This window comes from Amblyomma americanum, chromosome 10, assembly GCF_052857255.1.
Source record: "Amblyomma americanum isolate KBUSLIRL-KWMA chromosome 10, ASM5285725v1, whole genome shotgun sequence".
In the NCBI taxonomy this organism is placed as follows: Eukaryota; Metazoa; Arthropoda; class Arachnida; order Ixodida; family Ixodidae; genus Amblyomma; species Amblyomma americanum.
In genome coordinates this window covers 131,402,494-131,422,153 of record NC_135506.1, presented here as the reverse complement: position 1 = coordinate 131,422,153, position 19,660 = coordinate 131,402,494, and the positions used below count along the sequence as shown (strand labels likewise).

Below are 19,660 nucleotides of genomic sequence, written 5' to 3'. Positions count from 1 at the left end.
GCTACGCCGCCGCCGAGGGATTCCGTTCATTGTGGGCGCAAGTCAGCCGAAATAAAGAGCTCTGCTTAGACACCATTTTCGCAGCCTTTCTGATCTTCCGAGTGCAGTCACCACTTTGTGGCAATATAGCACTGAGCTTGAAGTACTGAAGAATTGCGTTATTACTATTTATTTTGAGTTACAATTATAAAATATCTTTAACACAAGCGGAATTTAAGAACGATGCCTATGACAACATTCCGCACAATGCTTTACTAAAATATCCGTCTGCGTACGCTGCTGATTCGGTGATGAGTTTTTATACTTGCCAAAGCGACATTGTGGGCTACAAGACACGCCAAACGAGGGCGCTCAATTTTAATTAGTTGTGTTCATTTGTAGCCGTAGTGTGAGCTACCGGGCAGCCGTATCGAGAAAGGCAGGACGGGTGGCCGCAAATAGACTAGCAGTACTGGTAAGTGGGTTTATAAAGAAGGGTGGGCATGAGCCTGTTAACCGGCACCAACTCGGTCACTATCACTGAAGCGTGCAGATAAAAGAGAGCAGAATTAAGAAAAATGACGATGTAAAGAATAAATGCCTGTCAAACCCACTGCATGCTTCAGGACTGCGGCGAGAAACCAACACGACGGCTACTAGAAGTTGGAGCTTGTAGAAAACATTTATTTCGCGAGAAGCTCGCACAGCAGAGGTTTGCAACTCGTAAGCAAACCGGCAGCCTAGCATAACATCTATTAAACGCGTCGTTGAGAGGTTTGCCAAGGCGCCTTGCAGGCGCTCTGCAATATTAGCACAGGCTGCAGTTTGGGCAACTGCAATCCCACGTCTAACCTCTGCCTGCGTTTGCACGGTTAGTGACTGCTCCTGCTTCAGGGCCGCGAGGAGGTGGTAGTGGTCTGGGCGGCGGAAACCGAGCTATTGCTGCAGGCTGTTGTGCCGTGCTTCGACCTTGTTGTTAGTCTTCGGCAGACCATCCAGCACGCGATCGTGGCAGCTCCAAAGAGTGGGCGGAAACGGGGTGTCCTTCCGCGTTCAATTTCGTCCAAACGGGACACCTATGTATGTCCACTCAAAATAGTAAAAAAATTCTGACTCTTGATGGTCTAGGTCTTGCACATGGTTTTGGAGCTTTCCGTTACCTGAAAAAATCGGAAGCCCCTTGTTAATTAAAAAGAAAGCAAATACATACACAACAACTGCACTTACGCAAGACATTCCCTTCACTTATTTTCCCCATTGTTCTAAGTGCTTCTCCTTAAGAACATTTTTAAGCGTATGCAGAGAGAACTGCATTCCTTTACATACGCGAAGTCTGCGTTTTAGACAAAAATTTTCGTGTGTTTAACGCGTGTGCATTAGAGGGGGGGGGGGTACTTAGCCCAACTTCAAAGCAAACTGTTCAAAGAAACATGGGCTGGAAGAGCCCAACTCACCTTTCGCAACTTCTTCCGGTCGCAGAGAACTCAACGCCAGAAGTAGCAGCATTGCTTCACGGAAGTAGAAGCCTATAAAAGAGTTAGATGTTGGGCTAGTTGGATTTGTTACAAATTATACATATATTTAGTGCAACCAGGACAGGCACACAAATAATAGACACAAACACGAGCGCTAACTTGCAACTGATTTATTGAGGTAACCACGACGGCATATAAAACCACAGGCCTGCGCAAGGCGCAGCCTAACAAGACACTTAGAAACTGCCAAAGGAAAATGTAATCGCAGTAGTAGGTAGCGTACTTTCGGATAAGGCCGATCTCTTGAACCTTCCTTTGGGCAGACTGCTTCAAAAGAAAAACACATACGGGAGGGGTTGCGGCTGGAAACACTACCCGAAAGGCTTGGGTGGCTGCCTGCTCGAAATCTGTGAGCAAACTCAAGGTGGATAGAGCCAGCTCGGAGTCCAGCATTTTCCTGAACGCCCGTTTATAGGTTGTTGTCGGTTTCCTCTTTAGTAGACAATACACCATTGGCAGCACCCTGTCAGACTGCAGAGCGTGAGTAGTGTACAGCTGATAAAACACAGCTGGCGTCACTGAAAATGTTCCATCTGCGAACCAATGGGGACAGGCGACCAGGTTGTCCAGGTTTTGCCTTCGTTTCAAGAAGAATGATTCTCTCCAGGTCTCCCGGTTAACCATTAAAGAGGAGAAAATCGTCGCCAGTGGTAACTGCACGAGTTCTCTATCCAATACGATGTCTGCAATGGACCGAGGCGTGGACGGCAGCGCTTTGGAAATCCTCCGTTGCCTTTGAATCGTCCTCGTCAAGGATGCTATTGACGGCAGTGCGGACCTGTGAAATTCAGCAGTGCATAAAAAGGGATGGCAGAAACGGTGGACAAGCCATGTTGTATTTTTTTTCCTGCATTCAAAAGTCGATCAGAAAACAGCATTGCATTCACCTTGTAGCTGAGGAAGATTGCGAATTCAAACCGCACATTCGTTATTTGCCGAAACCCCGCTTCCAGAAAATAATTTGTTGTCGGCTTAAGAACACAAAAGTACCGTGTAAAATTAAGAGAAGGGCTATTAAAGATACAAGTCAGCCACTTTTTGCAGTGCATAAAATGGCTATTAAACAAAAGTTCAATTAGGTAGACGCTCGCCGCTATAGGTATCCCTCTCTTTACGATTGAAACAAAGCTTCTAATTAGCACAGTGTCGCAGATGCTGATACGGGTTTTCTATGCAGCGTTTTTGTAATCCACACATCTTGAAACGGCTGTCTTGTTGAAGGACGTTTACGCTAGCAATCTGTAGGCATGTTCAGGTGAAGGTGGTATCTTATACGTTTTAAAAGGTTAACGAACAGCTAGGTGAAGCAAATGCTCTACCTAGGAATTGCAAATATGCCTCATAGATCAGGCCGGTGGAGCGTATCACATCTTCAATAGCCCTTTAGAAGTATCTAAATACAAGACAAACACCATCATTTTTAGTGTTATAGCACCTTTCCACATTTTCTCACCGCAGCAGAAGTCTACGCCGATAGAAATTAAAATTTTCCCAGAGCTTAGCGACGGCTTTCTACATTATGGAAAGAGATGCAGTCCAACTCCACAAGTGAAGGAACTGACGTTCGTTTTTTGCATGCACGTCATGTGAAGATAGTTTTCGAATTTTTTTCGGCTATGACAAGCATATGAAGTTACCATTCAATGAAGCAGTTTCCTCTGATATTACTCATCTGGCCCGGTCTCGAGATCCTGTCGCTTGTTGCTTCATTTTCTTCATTGTTGTAACCGCGATGCAACGCTCAGGGTTTTGAGGCAACAACCAGAAAGGAAAACAGTAGCGCCAAAAAACATACACAGTAGAAGAACGACTTAGGACAAGCGCTAACTTAATCTGAGTTTATTCCTTGAAAAGCGAGCAAATATACAGAACGTCTTGGCATACGCAGACAAATATCTCACGTGCGATCCAGGAAACCGCTCAAGATAGGAAATCTCAGCTTTAACAATGTTCACAGATGGATGACTGACGCACCCTTTTCCTCTTTTTCTGTTGTGGTACGCCTCTAAAGCCTTTCGTGCCTTGCTATCACCGCTACTGTTCAGAATCTTAATCTCATCAAGTCGTGGTTCACACTTTTTACATTGTTTGCAATTTTCCCCCGCCGAATGTTCCGCCGCTCGGTGACACACCTTGCACTCTGTGCAGTGTTTGGGCAGATGCGCTCCTCGGACTTCTTTGAGCGAGCGCGCATGCTCAGCTGCACGGTCATTGATGCACCTGCCCGTTTGGCCCACATAGGCCTTCCCGAAGGTCAGTGGTATCTCATATACCACAGCGGTGCAGCACTTCACATAGTGTTTTCCATGTTTTTTGCTGCAACCGTTCCTCTTTCCATCGCTGTCTACGCGTGCGCAAAGCTGAGCAAGCTTGCGTGGAGCCGAAAAGGCGACTGGCACGCCGTGCCTATTTGCCACCTTTTTTACGTTGTGGGCGACCCTGTGCACATGCGGAAAAACTTCAGGTTTCGCAGCTTGCTTCTTTCGCTCTGATGGCAGCTTAAACATGGCGTCCATGACTTTTTGTAGGAGGGCTTCTGCAACGCCTGTGATTACCGAGCTTGGGAACCCGGCCCCCACTAATCCAGCCACTTGCGTATCAAAGCTCCTTTGCATACCATGCTGACACGACTTCACGAGTGAAAGTCAGAAGAAGTTAGCGCTTGTCCTACGTCGTTCCCCAGCTATGTGTGTGTTCTCTCGGCGCTACTGTTTTACTTTCTGGATCGAAATGAACCATATAGCCCAAATAGAAGTTCTTCTAAACAACAACAACAACGATCAGGGTTGGGAAGGTGGCCTAGGTGCAGGGGCGTTGCCTGCGGGGAAAAAAAAAACAGAATGTAGCTATTCGAGGCGGGTTCTAGATATTTGGTCGGTTATTTTTTTTGCATTTATTTATTTCAGTCGTGTACAATGGCTGAGGAGAAAGGAAAAAAAGCCGCGCACGCGGCTTGACAAAGCTCCCATCTCCCGTAGCGGCTTGGCACGGCGATGACAGGCAGCAGTAAAACAATAACAAGAGAATGCATGAAATAACAAATATGTACAATATCTTCATAACAGATCACCAGAATAGTCTCGGTACTGTTACACACACGCAAATGATAGTTTAATCACAGCACATGGATACTTAGTTTATTTTACAGTTGGATATGATTCATTGTTTTGTAAGAACATATTTCTGACAGCGTTATATGAAACGGAAAGAATGGATTGATTAGTGAAAGCATTTCTATTAAGGAAAGATGGCAACACATACCTGAGTGTTTGAAAACCGTAATTTGTGCGTGGACAAGGTACATACCAATATTCGTAGTGTCTTGTGTTGTGAACAGCGGTATTTTCCCGTAGATTCGCAAGGTCAGAAAAAAATGTGGTGTCCCTATGTACCTGAGATTTGTACTGCTGAATTACACGGTACTGATGAATAACCCTTGCATCCATAATGCGGTATTTTGCAAATAGAGCACTCGTACGTGCTAAGTATGTGGCACCCGCAATTGCTCTGACTGCATTTTTTTGTAATGTCAAAACCTTTTGAATATTTGTTTGCGTCGTTGTACCCCAAACCAAATGACAATATTTAACATGAGAGTCAAAGAGGGCATGGTAAATAACAAGTTTTGTCCTAGTAGGTATCATACACTTTAACCTTCTGAGTATGCCGACAACGTGAGCTAGCTTACTCTCTATTTGCTCGATGTGGTAGACCCATAACATAAATTCATTGAAGTGAACGCCAAGTGTTTTTACAACATTAGTTATTTCTATTATATTACCACCCAATACTAAATCTGTATGTACAGCCCATTTGACATTTTTAGCTCTAAAAAATATCGCCTTCGTTTTCCGTGTGTTTATTAGTAAGGAATTTTTTTCAGACCATGAGTTAAGTTTTCCCAACACGCTATTAGCCTTTTTTACTATATCATTCGCGTTGGTGCCGGTCAGAAATAAAGTAGTGTCGTCAGCGTAAATTGCGTATTCTGTTTCGGAGTCAATCTGTACTAAATCATTAATATATACATTAAATAATAAGGGACCAAGGATACTACCTTGAGGTACACCATGCTTTATTTTATTGTAAGTAGAGCGATGATTATCTATAGAAACGTACTGATATCGGTCAGTTAAATAGCTGGTGATAAGAGATAGTGCTTTGTTCCGGACACCGTATGCAGAAAGTTTAAGAAGAAGAGTTTCGTGATGAATCCTATCGAAGGCTTTGGAGAAATCTATGTATATTCCAAGGGTTATTTGTTTACATTCAATGTTATTTAAGATTATTTCTTTTTGCTTCAAGAGAGCCATTTCAGTAGAGGACTTAGGTCTAAATCCAAACTGTCTTGGAGTTATCACGTTGTATTTTTCAAGAAAATTGGAAAGTCGTAAATGTATTGTTTTTTCCAAGCCCTTAGAAAAAATAGGCAATATAGACACTGGTCTATAATTACCAAAATCGTTTTTCGAACCACCTTTATAAAGAACAACTACTTTTGCTATTTTCATGTCCGAAGGGAAAATGCCGGTAGTCAAAGACAAGTTATAAATATAAGTTAAAATTGGGCAGATAATGTCCAAGACGCACATAACAGGTTTCATTTTCAGTCCAAAAGCATCTTCACTGTTTGTATTGTTCATGCCTTTATATATATTAAACACCTCATTTTCGTCACAACATGTTATAAAAATACTGTTACTTGTATGATTCGTAATGTAATCCAATGCCATATTGTTGTGTTCACTATCAACAAGTCCACTGAAATAGCTATTAAACTTATTTGCGAGTGCGAGTCCACTATAACTAATGCCTTCCATTGTAATACTGTCAATTGTATTTGTAGAGTTAGGGTTCAAGACTCGATTCAACCTATTCCAAACTTTCTTTTGATCGGTCAGACCAGCGAACATGTTAAGGTGATATGCATTCCTCGCTTTTCTTAAAGTTAAGTTCAGTTTGTTTCGGTACCTCTTGAACGTTGCCCACGATTCTGGACTGCGACTTTGTAAGAACTTCTGATAGAGGGAGTTTTTCCTGGCAATCATTCGAAGAATATGCGAGGTAATCCAGGGTTTACGAGCTCGTTTTGGTTTCTTTACATCTTTGTACGGAAAACTGTTACGATATATACAAGCGAATATCTTCAGAAAACAACTAAACGCTATGTCAGCAGTCAATGCAGCAAAAACTGGTTCCCAGTTGACGTTCATTATTTTGCGTCGAAATGTTTCTAACGTGGTTGGGGTGATCTGCTGGATTTTTACATTTGTTTGTTTACAGGTTGATTTTAATGCAGGCACACTATTACATACGATGTAAACAGGCAGGTGGTCACTAATAGCATAATTAATAACCCAGGTTGAGAGCACATTTGTTGCGTTATTTGTAATCAGCAAATCAAGAAGTGTTGCCGTAGTGGGGGTTATGCGTGTAGGTAATGCCACAACGTTTACAAGACAATATGATTCCATTAGTAATGATAGTCGTGACTTTCTGGGTGTATTTTCATGCATATCGACATTGAAATCACCACCTATATATACAGTGTAATTATATTCAGTGGCAAAATGAAAAACATGCTCCATATAGTGAAAAAAGTTCTCAACACAACCATTCGGGGGGCGATACACAACAGTGAAGAGGTTCTTATTGCTTCAAACTGAGAGCACCTCATAATCAGGTGTAACCGAAGTAATCTCATCAACCCTTTCACACTGAACACTATCAAGCACAAACAAAGAAACGCCTCCACCTCTTCTGCTTGTTCTGTTTAGGAAGTAAGACTGATAGTTGAGCAGCTCAGGACAATCAACATTGTCTTTGACCCACGTCTCAGTAAGCATTACCACAGAGAACATGAATTTAAACTGTTCAAGGAATGCACGTAAAATGTCATGTTTATCGCGAACAGACTGAATATTCAAACATAGCACTGAAAAATGGTTAGACTGACCCTGAACCTCATTATTATTATCATTCGGAGAGAGGTAAGTATCACCCATCTAGAAGGAACTAATTACAATCAAGAGCAGTGACTCACTGCAACAGCCCCCTCAAATCGTCATCGCATCGAATCACGTGTGCCAGTTCCCCGTTCGCCTTTCGTACAAGCACTTTGTTGTTCCGGTGCCAGGCATACTTGTAGGCATTCGCATCAGCCCATTTCTTTGCAGAATCGAGAAGCGTTCTGTTCAACCGAGTCAGGTTTTCTACGATTGAGACCTCAGAGTCAGACGTTCTGAGTGATTTGCCTTTCAAAAACCATTGATCTCTGAGCTTCTGGGAAGTGAAACGAACTAGCACACCTGGAACTTTGCCTTGTTTCGCGGGAAGCCTGTGTACGGTATCCACATCGCCTTCGCACAGCTCAGGAAGCTCAATTGAGGGGGCCACATCATTCACTTTTTCAAGCAAATTCTCACCATCTGACTCCGAAATGCCATGGAATACCAAATTTTGCCGTCTACTCCTCCACTCCAAATCATTCACAGTGACCTTCAGATGATTCACTTCCTCATTGTTACTACAACTTTCAAGGACAACTCGCTTTCGAAGTTCCTTAATCTCTGCCTCTTGTCTAGCCATTGTTTTTAACACTTCATCATATTTCTCTGACATCATATTGATCGACTTGTCAATATTGTCAACTTTTTCTGGAAGATGTTCAAGTTTCTCAAGTCTCGCAAGGATAGCACTGAGAATGACAGGTATATTGACTCCGTCTCCCTCCTTGCCGCCTCCCGCCCCTCTCAGGCGTGACGAATAGCATGTGCCACATTTCCAGACCTCGAAAAAAGCCTCAGCCTTTCCCTTCGCAGCAGCCTCAGACACCCCAGAACATTTTCCTAGGTGGAACAAGTTGCTACATTCAGAGCATTCCATTACACGGCCTTTGGCTGGAATTGCTTTCGAACATGCCGCACATATTTTATCGCGGCCAGCCATGTCTTATCTAACACGGGCCAACAAGTCAAAAAGGCACAGCACAAAGCAAGACACTTTCGGCAGCGGTGGCAGCAGGGTAAGACCAAGACTGAAAATGTAAAGGCGAAAGCACCAACCTGCAACCAGTTGTACGGAGCAATTAGGCTGCGAACCGCTGTCTGCCACCACCGCAGCCGAAGTGACGAGCAGTGGGCGTGACAGGAGCGGCACAAATCATTCCGGTGATAGCAGCCTGGTGACGCTAGCAGCGGTAGTTGCTTGAGGAAACGAAATGCCGTGCATCCACAGCCGATCAGTTCAAAGAAGGTTACTGCAGGTCCCACAGTCTTGGGAATTCCAGGCGAAGGAGAAATCCGTCGCGCAGTCTGCAACCTGCAACCAGTTGTACGGAGCAATTAGGCTGCGAACCGCTGTCTGCCACCACCGCAGCCGAAGTATTTTCGTGCTTAATGAAGTAAAGAAGAATATTTCAAGTGCATTTTAAGGTTGGTTGAGTTTGCATTCATATTTTCACAAAATCACAAAATCAAACATGTTTCTTGACACAGTAGATATAAAGAATGTCTCTTACCTTTTCAACATGAAGAGCACTTTCCAGCGTGATAGTGATGGCAGAGCCTCAACACCCAGCAGTGCAGCAGCGCCATGAAGTTCGATTATGGTTTCTTCGCAATACGCGGTAGGAGTAGCCCTCATAGACTAGTTTTTCCCCTCCTTTCTGGGCTTTTAAAATTTCGGCCATGGTTAAAGGCAGAATTGGGAAGTGAAATTGTGGTGCCATTTTATACACCACGCTTGCTTGATCCAGCCCCCTAGGAGGGTTCACATGACGTCACGGGCGCCATTTTATTTTCCAGCGCGTAGATAAATTGCCAAAGTGGTACTTTTTCTTTTGGTTAGGGTGAAATATATTTGTATGTGGCTGTTTTTGGGCTATATTTGGCCTACAGCTTCCTGGGGGGGGGGGGCCTTGTCAGCTAAAAGAGGGTATAGATACTTGAACTGGCGGGGTCATACCGGCTTAGCTAAGAATACTGTTTCCATGTGCTGCCACGGCCTTGAATCTTCCGCTCCCTCTCTTTAGCCATTTACTGCCTCCCAAGTTGGAGGTAGAAAAAGGCCCTCAACTGTTTAGGCGGTTGTGCTGAAAACCGGCTGTCGGGCTCAAGTATCTGAAGCTAAGCGACCGTCGAGTCGGGCCGACTGCAGAGGGTGGTTTGACTCGCAGCCCTCTCCGCAAATTAAACTTAATCCCATTTCACGTTCAGAGATAGGTTCTTCTGCAGGGGAGGACAGAAGTGGCTGCCGGTATATATACTACTCGCGCAGTCGAGCCTCGCAGGGTGCGCCGCGAATTGTGTTGACCTTGCTCAACTCGGCCCGCAACGTTGGGCTCATGTATACGAGGCTTCGAAACGTTGGGTTGAAATTAATGTTTTTGGTGGAAATGTGCACTTTATTATAAGTCTTAAAACCCTACCAGACAGACAAATCGGTCAAAATGTTTAGTTTTCAATGTATACGGTACGGGGCTTTGAACTCCTCTCTGCAGGGCTGGCCGAAAAGATGGGGCGTGCACAGTTACTTTGTCCCACGTCTCACATCTTCCACCTGCTTTCACAAAGAATTTGCAGTCCTCCTGCCACTCACTGACGTCGAAGCGGCCGCCATCTTTTGGTGAAGAAAGGGCGGTGAAAGCTTTGGCGTAGTAGTAGTAGTAGTAGTATTGGTTTATTCAAAAAAGAAAAAAAAAGTAATGGAAGAGAATGTTGTGGGCCGCGGCAATTGCTATCTAATATCTTAAGCACCCGAGCTGCAGCCGGCGGGGGTGAAAGGAAAAGAGAGAGGACCGCGTACATTGCGGAAGCTAGCGTGTGAGACTGAACAAGGTTCATGTGACGTCATGTTTTCATAGTAAAAAAGAAAACGAACTGAAGGTCTTTTCGCAGATGTAATTAACTTCATTCCGTTTTCTTAACACCTCCACTCTTGCAATGATTATTTCTTCGCGTACTTGTGTGTATGTCTTGTGTGTTCGTCCCTTTCCGTATTTTGGTAGCGCTCACCAATACCTTCAAGGATATTTCCTTGCTTCTCATTATCTCGCTCCAGCTGTCGTCAGATAGCCCACTTTACAGGAAACTCCATCACGAAAACATCACCAACACACTGAGACGCTGCTTAAGCGTATCACAAATATTCAGACGCAGTTCAACAGTGGTGGCCCTGTGCTCCTATATGGTATCAGGACCCAGAAATTGCTTTATCCTAATAAAAGTGGGGAAACGCGAATTAAATGTAGTGTGACGCGACACTATTTTTTCGTTGCTTTTCATTGTGTTTTCGAGATGCGTAAATAGTGTTGGACTGGGGTGAGAGCAGGGGATAAAGTTCAATCGTCAATGCTTGAGTAACCGCTGATTTGCAGAGGGCATGCCTATAAAGACTCAGAACGGAAGGTTGGGAGTGAAATTTAATGAGAAGAAAGCTAACTTTCAACTGCCCGCGAAGTGTACAACAGTTTAAGATAGGTAACGAGTCAAACTTTCGAAAATGAACGTCATAATAACATTGAATTCCAAGATAAAAAAAAATAGCTTTGTTGACGTAATGCGAATATTGTTGTTTCCAGATAATTCGGTTCGAAGTGAAAAAAAAAAAGGCCTTTAGTATAAATTTACACACAACAAACGCAGGCCAGCTAGTTAGCCTATTTCGCAAAGTAAAGAAACCACCGCCCAGCTTCATTGTGCAGCGTCGTGGTTAAACACCCAACAACCTGAAAATGTCGGCTCGTGCAATCCTGCAACCGTTACAAGTAAGCATCGCATATTGGATATTTTCATTATATGTAGACCCTGCAGCTTGCTCCAAACAAAATAGCTGAAGATTCAATTCCCGACAGCGAGGGTTTTGAAGAACAAGAACTCGTTTTATACCCAGTGCCCTACAAAAGGCGTGTTTGCGAGAATTGCTGCAGAAACATTTGCTGACGATTCAGTTGCATACAGCGAGAGTTTTGAAGAACAAGAACTCGCTGTAGACCAAGAGCCCTACGTCAGGCGTATTTGCCATTATTCAGCACTATGATGGTCAACCCGCCGAATGAATCCTTCCAGTACAACTTATTCAGCGTTGTTACCCGCTAAAAAATTCATATAGCAAATATTTCCCTACTCTCCTCCTAGTTGAGTCTGTCAAACCAGCAATGGATAACCCGAAAGTCACTGCCGTATGTGTTGTGATTTGCCGTTTGCGGATATGACTATGATAGTTCGGCCGTCCCGCAGCGCTGCACCGTACGCCGCTGCGCTGTTTTGTCGTCGTGCTGTTTTTCCCTGCGTTCTTCTGTCGTCGTGCTGTTTTGTCGCTGTGCTGTTCGGTCGCCGTGCTGTTTTGTCCGGCGTTCTGCTTTGACGTGTGCTGTTTTTTTTCCGCTGCTGTTTTGTCGCCATTCTATTTTTCCTTGTGCTGTTTTGTCGCTGTGCGGTTTTTTGTGCGCTCTTTTGACGCATTCTGTTTTGAAGTGTTCTTTCATGGCGCCACTGAGAATGTGGTGTCTCCAATTGACACTATGATGCAGAGTTTGGAATATTGGGCATTGCCTTTGAACTCCAGTAGGAGGTCGCCACTAGGCATTTTTTTAGTTAGCAACCCGTGCCCGAGGCATCGTTCAGGCTTTTTGCTACCAAGAATGGGGATAGTGTTCGGGCAGTCTTTCCTGTCTCTTAATGGTGCACAACATGGAATTTAGGAAAAGTTGTTCAGGTAACTGGTCCGCAGTCTTTTTTAAGGGCGATCATGCTTTTGGGAGGGGGAAGCCATAAAACATGTGTATCATTCGGACACGGTGCCAGCCACCCAGCATGGAGCCCAACGAGGGACGCGACAGGACCTTAAAAACAAGTCCTGCCCTCGCCAGCTGTACACAACTGCTATACCCAAATAACGGTAACAGAGGGTAGTTACAACCCACAAGGTTGACCCCGGCCACCTAAGAAAGTGAAAAAAAAGGAGGACAGAGGAGGAGATAGGAGAGTTGTAAGAAAGAGATAGGAAAGTGAAAGATAGATTGTAGGATAGGAGCGAATATAGAATTCAAGTTTATAAACCAATTGCCTTCTATGGTCTTAAATATGAGATCAAGCTACACACGGAGAGAGATCGAATGGTAACTATACGACCGTGAAATTGGTTTGTTTCACGTTTTACTCGTATTACCGCGAAACAGCGGAAAATCATTCAGGCTGCAAACAACTGTGTGCACGGGTGTGTCGGCGTCGTCGGCGTGCTCTCCCATGTATTACGCGATTATGTTTCGAACGGAATCCAACTTAATCGTCCCCTCACGGTAAGTATCCATGATTATGTTTCATTATTTTCCGTCTCCTAAATTGCTCTATATAAGACGAACTGCACGTGCAGAACATATACTCTGCGTAGCGACAAACTTCCTATCTACGTTTGTAAGCCTCGTTGCAAGCAGCGGAATGCTGCTTATGTCTCTACCGCTGTGTTGTTTCTAACGCGCTGAAAGGTAGCCGGTGCGAAAACCGAGGTGGTAAGCTGCTCGTTCGAGCTGTCTACTCTCTTTTTCATGTTGGAAGGCAGATGCACGGCCAGAAATGTTACCCCGTTTATGACGGCTGAAATGAACTACGCGTGAGCGCCGTGCGAGCTGTATTTACTTCGCGCCTCCTGAAACGCACGCTCGCTTTCTGTGGTGGAATACGTTTATCTTTTTAAATCTGTGTTACCGGATATCGGATCATGGAGTGTGTGTATTGCTTGTTACGTATAGGCGCTCTCTCTGAGCGCGCTATAGACTAAAGCGCAAGACGTTTGTCAGAGTTACAAACAGCGCTAGAGGAATGCTAATACTGTGGTGGTTCAAGAAAATTTCTTGCCGACGCGAACATTCAGCGTGTACAAACACCGCGAAGAACCTACGAGCTGCTTGCCTTCCCTGCTTACTATGCACTCGCATGGATTCGTACATTCCTGTTATCGGAGCCGCTGGCCTCCGCTGCTGGCCTGGGATTTCATTTCGAAAGCTGAATAAAGGTCGCCTCGAGAACAGATGATTTAAATGTCGTTCCGAAAGGCTAGTTCATGAACCCCACTAAAATGTGCACACATTTCAGTAACACCATTTGCGCGAGAGGAGCAGTATGCGTTTTTGTTCTCAGAGTGCTACATTACGAAAAGGATAATTTAAATCGGTGCTAATTTGCGCGAATGAATGCATTTCAGGTCGCGCATTGTTATGGCTGCGCCTGTGGATGAAGACATTATTTGCTTCGTTGAAATAGTTCCTATTTTTTCATTTACATTTTCATTTGCATTTGCATTTATTTCAGTCATGTACAATGGCTGAGGAGAAAGGAAAAAAAGCCGCGCACGCGGCTTGACAAAGCTCCCATCTCCCGTAGCGGCTTGGCACGGCGATGACAGGCAGCAGTAAAACAATAACAAGAGAATGCAGGAAATAACAAATATGTACAATATCTTCATAACAGATCACCAGAATAGTCTCGGTACTGTTACACACACGCAAATGATAGTTTAATCACAGCACATGGATACTTAGTTTATTTTACAGTTGGATATGATGCATTGTTGTGTAGAACATATTTCTGACAGCGTTATATGAAACGGAAAGAATGGATTGATTAGTGAAAGCATTTCTATTAAGGAAAGATGGCAACACATACCTGAGTGTTTGAAAACCGTAATTTGTGCGTGGACAAGGTACATACCAATATTCGTAGTGTCTTGTGTTGTGAACAGCGGTATTTTCCCGTAGATTCGCAAGGTCAGAAAAAAATGTGGTGTCGCTATGTACCTGAGATTTGTACTGCTGAATTACACGGTACTGATGAATAACCCTTGCATCCATAATGCGGTATTTTGCAAATAGAGCACTCGTATGTGCTAAGTATGTGGCACCCACAATTGCTCTGACTGCATTTTTTTTGTAATGTCAAAACCTTTTGAATATTAGTTTGCGTCGTTGTACCCCAAACCAAATGACAATATTTAACATGAGAGTCAAAGAGGGCATGGTAAATAACAAGTTTTGTCCTAGTAGGTATCATACACTTTAACCTTCTGAGTATGCCGACAACGTGAGCTAGCTTACTCTCTATTTGCTCGATGTGGTAGACCCATAACATAAATTCATTGAAGTGAACGCCAAGTGTTTTTACAACATTAGTTATTTCTATTATATTACCACCCAATACTAAATCTGTATGTACAGCCCATTTGACATTTTTAGCTCTAAAAAATATCGCCTTCGTTTTCCGTGTGTTTATTAGTAAGGATTTTTTTTCAGACCGTGAGTTTAGTTTTCCCAACACGCTATTAGCCTTTTCTATTATATCATTCGCGTTGGTGCCGGTCAGAAATAAAGTAGTGTCGTCAGCGTAAATTACGTATTCTGTTTCGGAGTCAATCTGTACTAAATCATTAATATATACATTAAATAATAAGGGACCAAGGATACTACCTTGAGGTACACCATGCTTTATTTTATTGTAAGTAGAGCGATGATTATCTATAGAAACGTACTGATATCGGTGAGTTAAATAGCTGGTGATAAGAGATAGTGCTTTGTTCCGGACACCGTATGCAGAAAGTTTAAGAAGAAGAGTTTCGTGATGAATCCTATCGAAGGCTTTGGAGAAATCTATGTATATTCCAAGGGTTTTTGTTTACATTCAATGTTATTTAAGATTATTTCTTTTTGCTTCAAGAGAGCCATTTAAGTAGAGGACTTAGGTCTAAATCCAAACTGTCTTGGAGTTATCACGTTGTATTTGTCAAGAAAATTGGAAAGTCGTAAATGTATTGTTTTTTCCAAGCCCTTAGAAAAAATAGGCAATATAGACACTGGTCTATAATTACCAAGATCGTTTTTCGAACCACCTTTATAAAGAACAACTACTTTTGCTATTTTCATGTCCGAAGGGAAAATGCCGGTAGTCAAAGACAAGTTATAAATATAAGTTAAAATTGGGCAGATAATTTCCAAGACGTACATAACAGGTTTCATTTTCAGTCCAAAAGCATCTTCACTGTTTGTATTGTTCATGCCTTTATATATATTAAGCACCTCATTTTCGTCACAACATGTTAGAAAAATACTGTTACTTGTATGATTCGTAATGTAATCCAATGCCATATTGTTGTGTTCACTATCAACAAGTCCACTGAAATAGCTATTAAACTTATTTGCGAGTGCGAGTCCACTATAACTAATGCCTTCCATTGTAATACTGTCAATTGTATTTGTAGAGTTAGGGTTCAAGACTCGATTCAACCTATTCCAAACTTTCTTTTGATCGGTCAGACCAGCGAACATGTTAAGGTGATATGCATTCCTCGCTTTTCTTAAAGTTAAGTTCAGTTTGTTTCGGTACCTCTTGAACGTTGCCCACGATTCTGGACTGCGACTTTGTAAGAATTTCTGATAGAGGGAATTTTTCCTGGCAATCATTCGAAGAATATGCGAGGTAATCCAGGGTTTACGAGCTCGTTTTGGTTTCTTTACATCTTTGTACGGAAAACTGTTACGATATATACAAGGGAATATCTTCAGAAAACAACTAAACGCTATGTCAGCAGTCAATGCAGCAAAAACTGTTTCCCAGTTGACGTTCATTATTTTGCGTCGAAATGTTTCTAACGTGGTTGGGGTGATCTGCTGTATTTCTACATTTGTTTGTTTACAGGTTGATTTTAATACAGGCACACTATTACATACGATGTAAACAGGCAGGTGGTCACTAATAGCATAATTAATAAACCCGGTTGAGAGCACATTTGTTGCGTTATTTGTAATCAGCAAATCAAGAAGTGTTGCCGTAGTGGGTGTTATGCGTGTAGGTAATGCCACAACGTTTACAAGCGTGTTCCTTGGTTTCGTTGATACTTCTAGCAGCCTTAATTAGAGTAGCTGCATGTAAGAAGCACCCTTTGCTGCGCTGTTACGGCTGCACTTACGGCTGCGCTGTTACGGCTGCATTTGAAATAGTAATGACCATTATGCGTATGTTGCCTCAAGCTAACGCGTACTTTTGAAACGGCGTAGCTGCAGCAATTTGTGATGATGCAGTTTTTTCTGGAAAATGTTGTCGGCATGAAAGCCACGCAACTCGCTTGCTTCTAAGAGCGAGCGCTGATGCATGACACTACTATCCTTTATTTGTGCTTCAAGTTGTTGGCTCAAAACTGCGGTCAACTGGTCTGCATGTGCCGGGTAAGTTTTGCGTGTCTTGTGCGCCCTTGAGTTTCGGCATATGTAAAAGACTTCAAGCAGGGTGTTATGAGGTTCTTTAATAGCGGGTATAAAAATAAACACTGCAATACCCTGCTGTTTGCAACCCTATGTAAGGAACAATGGGAGTGCATTTTAAGAGGATGGCACTCACAACAGCTCGTAGTGAGTCAATGCTGATATGTGGCACAGTTCTTCGAAGTTTCCTGTTCCAACCTAAAAGTAATGTTATACAGAGCCAGTTTAATAGACAGCGGATATCTAGTGCACATGGAGACTGCTCCACGAATTATGGATCTTTGTTACAACGTCTTATAAAAAACACTTAGAGTTTGTCATGCGTCTTTGCAAAAACGATGAAGCCGGCGTGGTGGCTCGTGGTTATCGGGATAGTCTTGTGACCTGAAAGACGCAGTTGATCTTGACCTTGGCGGTCGCATTCTGATGGAGGCGAAATTCTAGAGGCCCTTGTACTATGCAATGTGAGTGCACGGTAATGTAGCTCAGGTGGTCGAAAATATCCACCGCGTCGTTACAGCGTCCCTCGTACACTTTAAAGGGTCTTTGAACCCAATAAAACCAAACCAAAGCGGTCAAGATTACATTTCTAGAATGGGATAGCAAAGATATGCCTTGCTTTGTAAAACATGCCTGTAGAGATGAAGTAGAATATTTTTTCAATTGCCCGTATATAATTTTTTTTGCGCTGTATTCGTCAACATGCTCGGATGGTTGACTGGAGGCAACAGGCCGCAAGAATGCTTCTGATGAAACTAGGGGGGCGTTACTTTCAACACTTATTTGTATAATGTTGTGAATTCTTATGGTGAAGCATGGCATATTCCCAGCCTAGATAGCATAGAAACAAACTAATCTGTAAGTATATCGATCGTCATGTCATCTGCGAAAACTATGTGGTCACCATCAACGGTTGTAGATTGTCTATGTACAGTCTGTAGTAAGTTCACCGGCGCTACACCTGTGGGCTCACAATATATAAAGACGTATTCCTGCTTTTGCAGCATTCTTCCACGTGGCTGTCCCCTACTTCAGCTGAGAGCGCAACAACGCCTGTCGCCCACCCGCCATCTACTGCATCTACAGCTCGAATGCGCACAACGCCGACAGCGCATCGACAGATCCCTGCTGCCCTCATAAAAGCCGAAGCACGCCTTTGGCTTGCTCAGTTCGGTGGTGGTGCACTAGTGGCCTCAATACCTAAAGGCGTATTCCTGCTTTTGCAGCATTCTTTCTCGTGGCTGTCCCGTGATTCAGCTTAGAGCGCAAGAACGCCTATCTGGATCAGGCTGTTGTCATCACAGTCGCCCACCAGCAATCTACTGCATCTACAGCTCTACTGCGCACAACGACGAATGTGCATCTAGAGATCCCTGCTGCTATCATAAAATGCGCCATCGGCTTACACTGTTAGGCGGCAGTGCACCTTCGGGCTCACATAACTAAAGGCGTATTCCTGATTTTGCACCATTCTTCCTCGTGGATGTCCTCTAATTCAGCTGAGAGCGCAAGAACGCCTATCTGGATCAGGCTGTTGTCATCACAGTCGCCCACCAGCAATCTACAGCATCTACAGCTCTACTGCGCACAACGGCGACTGTGCATCTAGAGATCCCCGCTGCTATCATAAAATGCGCCATCTGCTTCCACAGTTCGGCGGCAGTGCAGCTTCGGGCTCACATAACTAAAGGCGTATTCCTGCTTTTGCACCATTCTTCATCGTGGATGTCCTCTAATTCAGCTGAGAGCGCAAGAACGCCTATCTGGAACAGGCTGTTGTCATCACAGTCGCCCACCAACAATCTACTACATCTACAGCTCTACTGCGAACAACGAAGACTGTGCATCTAGAGATCCCTGCTGCTATCATAAAATGCGTCATCAGCTTGCACAGTTCAGCGGTGGTTCACCTTTGGGCTCACATACATAAAGGCGTATTCCTGCTTTTGCACCATAAGTCCACTTGGCTGTCCCCTATTTCAGCTGAGAGCGCAAGAACACCTATCTGGATCTGGCTGTTGTCATCACAGTCGCCCAAAAGCAATGTACTGCATCTACAGCTCTACTGCGCACAAGGACGATTGCGCATCTAGTGATCCCTGCTCTCATAAAAGGCGAAGCGCGTGATCGGCTTGCACAGTTCGGCGTCGGTTCACCTTTGGGCTCACATACATAAAGGCATATTCCTTATTTTGCAGCATAAATCCACGTGGCTGTCCCCTATTTGAGCTGAGAGCGCAAGAACGCCTATCTGGATCTGGCTGTTGTCATCACAGTCAAACAAAAGCAATCTACTGCATCTACAGCTTTACTGCGCACACAGACGACTGCGCATGTAGTGATCCCTGCTGCTCTTATAAAAGGCGGAGCGCGTGATCGGCTTGCACAGTTCGGCGGCGGTTCACCTTTGGGCTCACATACATAAAGGCATATTCCTGCTTTTCAGCCTAAGTCCACGTGGCTGTCCCCTATTTGAGCTGAGAGCGCAAGAACGCCTATCTGGATCTGGCTGTTGTCATCACAGTCAAACAAAAGCAATCTACTGCATCTACAGCTCTACTGCGCACATGGACGACTGCGCATCTAGTGGCTGCTCTCAGAAAAGGCGGAGCGCGTGATCGGCTTGCACCAGCTCGGCGGCGGAGCACCTTTGGGCTCAGGTACCTCATCATCATCATCATTTATTAATTCCTTAAGGACCCTTCACAGGGTATTACATAAGGGGGGGGGGCGACGTACGTAGGACAATAAAAGAACAAAGCCAAAGAGGTTGAAAATAAGAACAAATCTAGTAAAACATATATATAAACATACAATGAGGGCAATTAGGACAACGAATACAATCAGTAACATCAAATGAGAACACATTTAAATCAGTTACAAAACAATCAAATGAGTA

At 43.8% G+C, this 19,660-nt stretch overlaps 1 protein-coding gene and 2 long non-coding RNA genes across 5 annotated transcripts in view; 1 reads left to right on the top strand and 2 right to left on the bottom strand.

Moving 5' to 3' along the window:
* The window catches only part of LOC144106728 (uncharacterized), a 467,224-nt gene that overhangs the window by 154,911 nt on the left and 292,653 nt on the right, over window positions 1-19,660 (bottom strand). The gene's annotated exons all lie outside the window — the stretch shown is intronic.
* Window positions 643-8,874, bottom strand: LOC144106536 (uncharacterized). The gene is made up of 3 exons (XR_013309038.1): window positions 8,579-8,874; window positions 1,434-1,505; window positions 643-1,139 (listed from the first exon to the last, which is right to left on the bottom strand). It is a non-coding gene; the product is annotated as an uncharacterized LOC144106536 (long non-coding RNA).
* LOC144108893 (uncharacterized) overlaps window positions 12,728-19,660 on the top strand; it is a 91,883-nt gene continuing 84,950 nt past the window's right edge. For both annotated transcript variants that reach the window (XR_013309539.1, XR_013309538.1), the window contains exon 1: window positions 12,728-12,813. This is a non-coding gene — a long non-coding RNA (uncharacterized LOC144108893). The remainder of the gene's footprint in view (window positions 12,814-19,660) is intronic.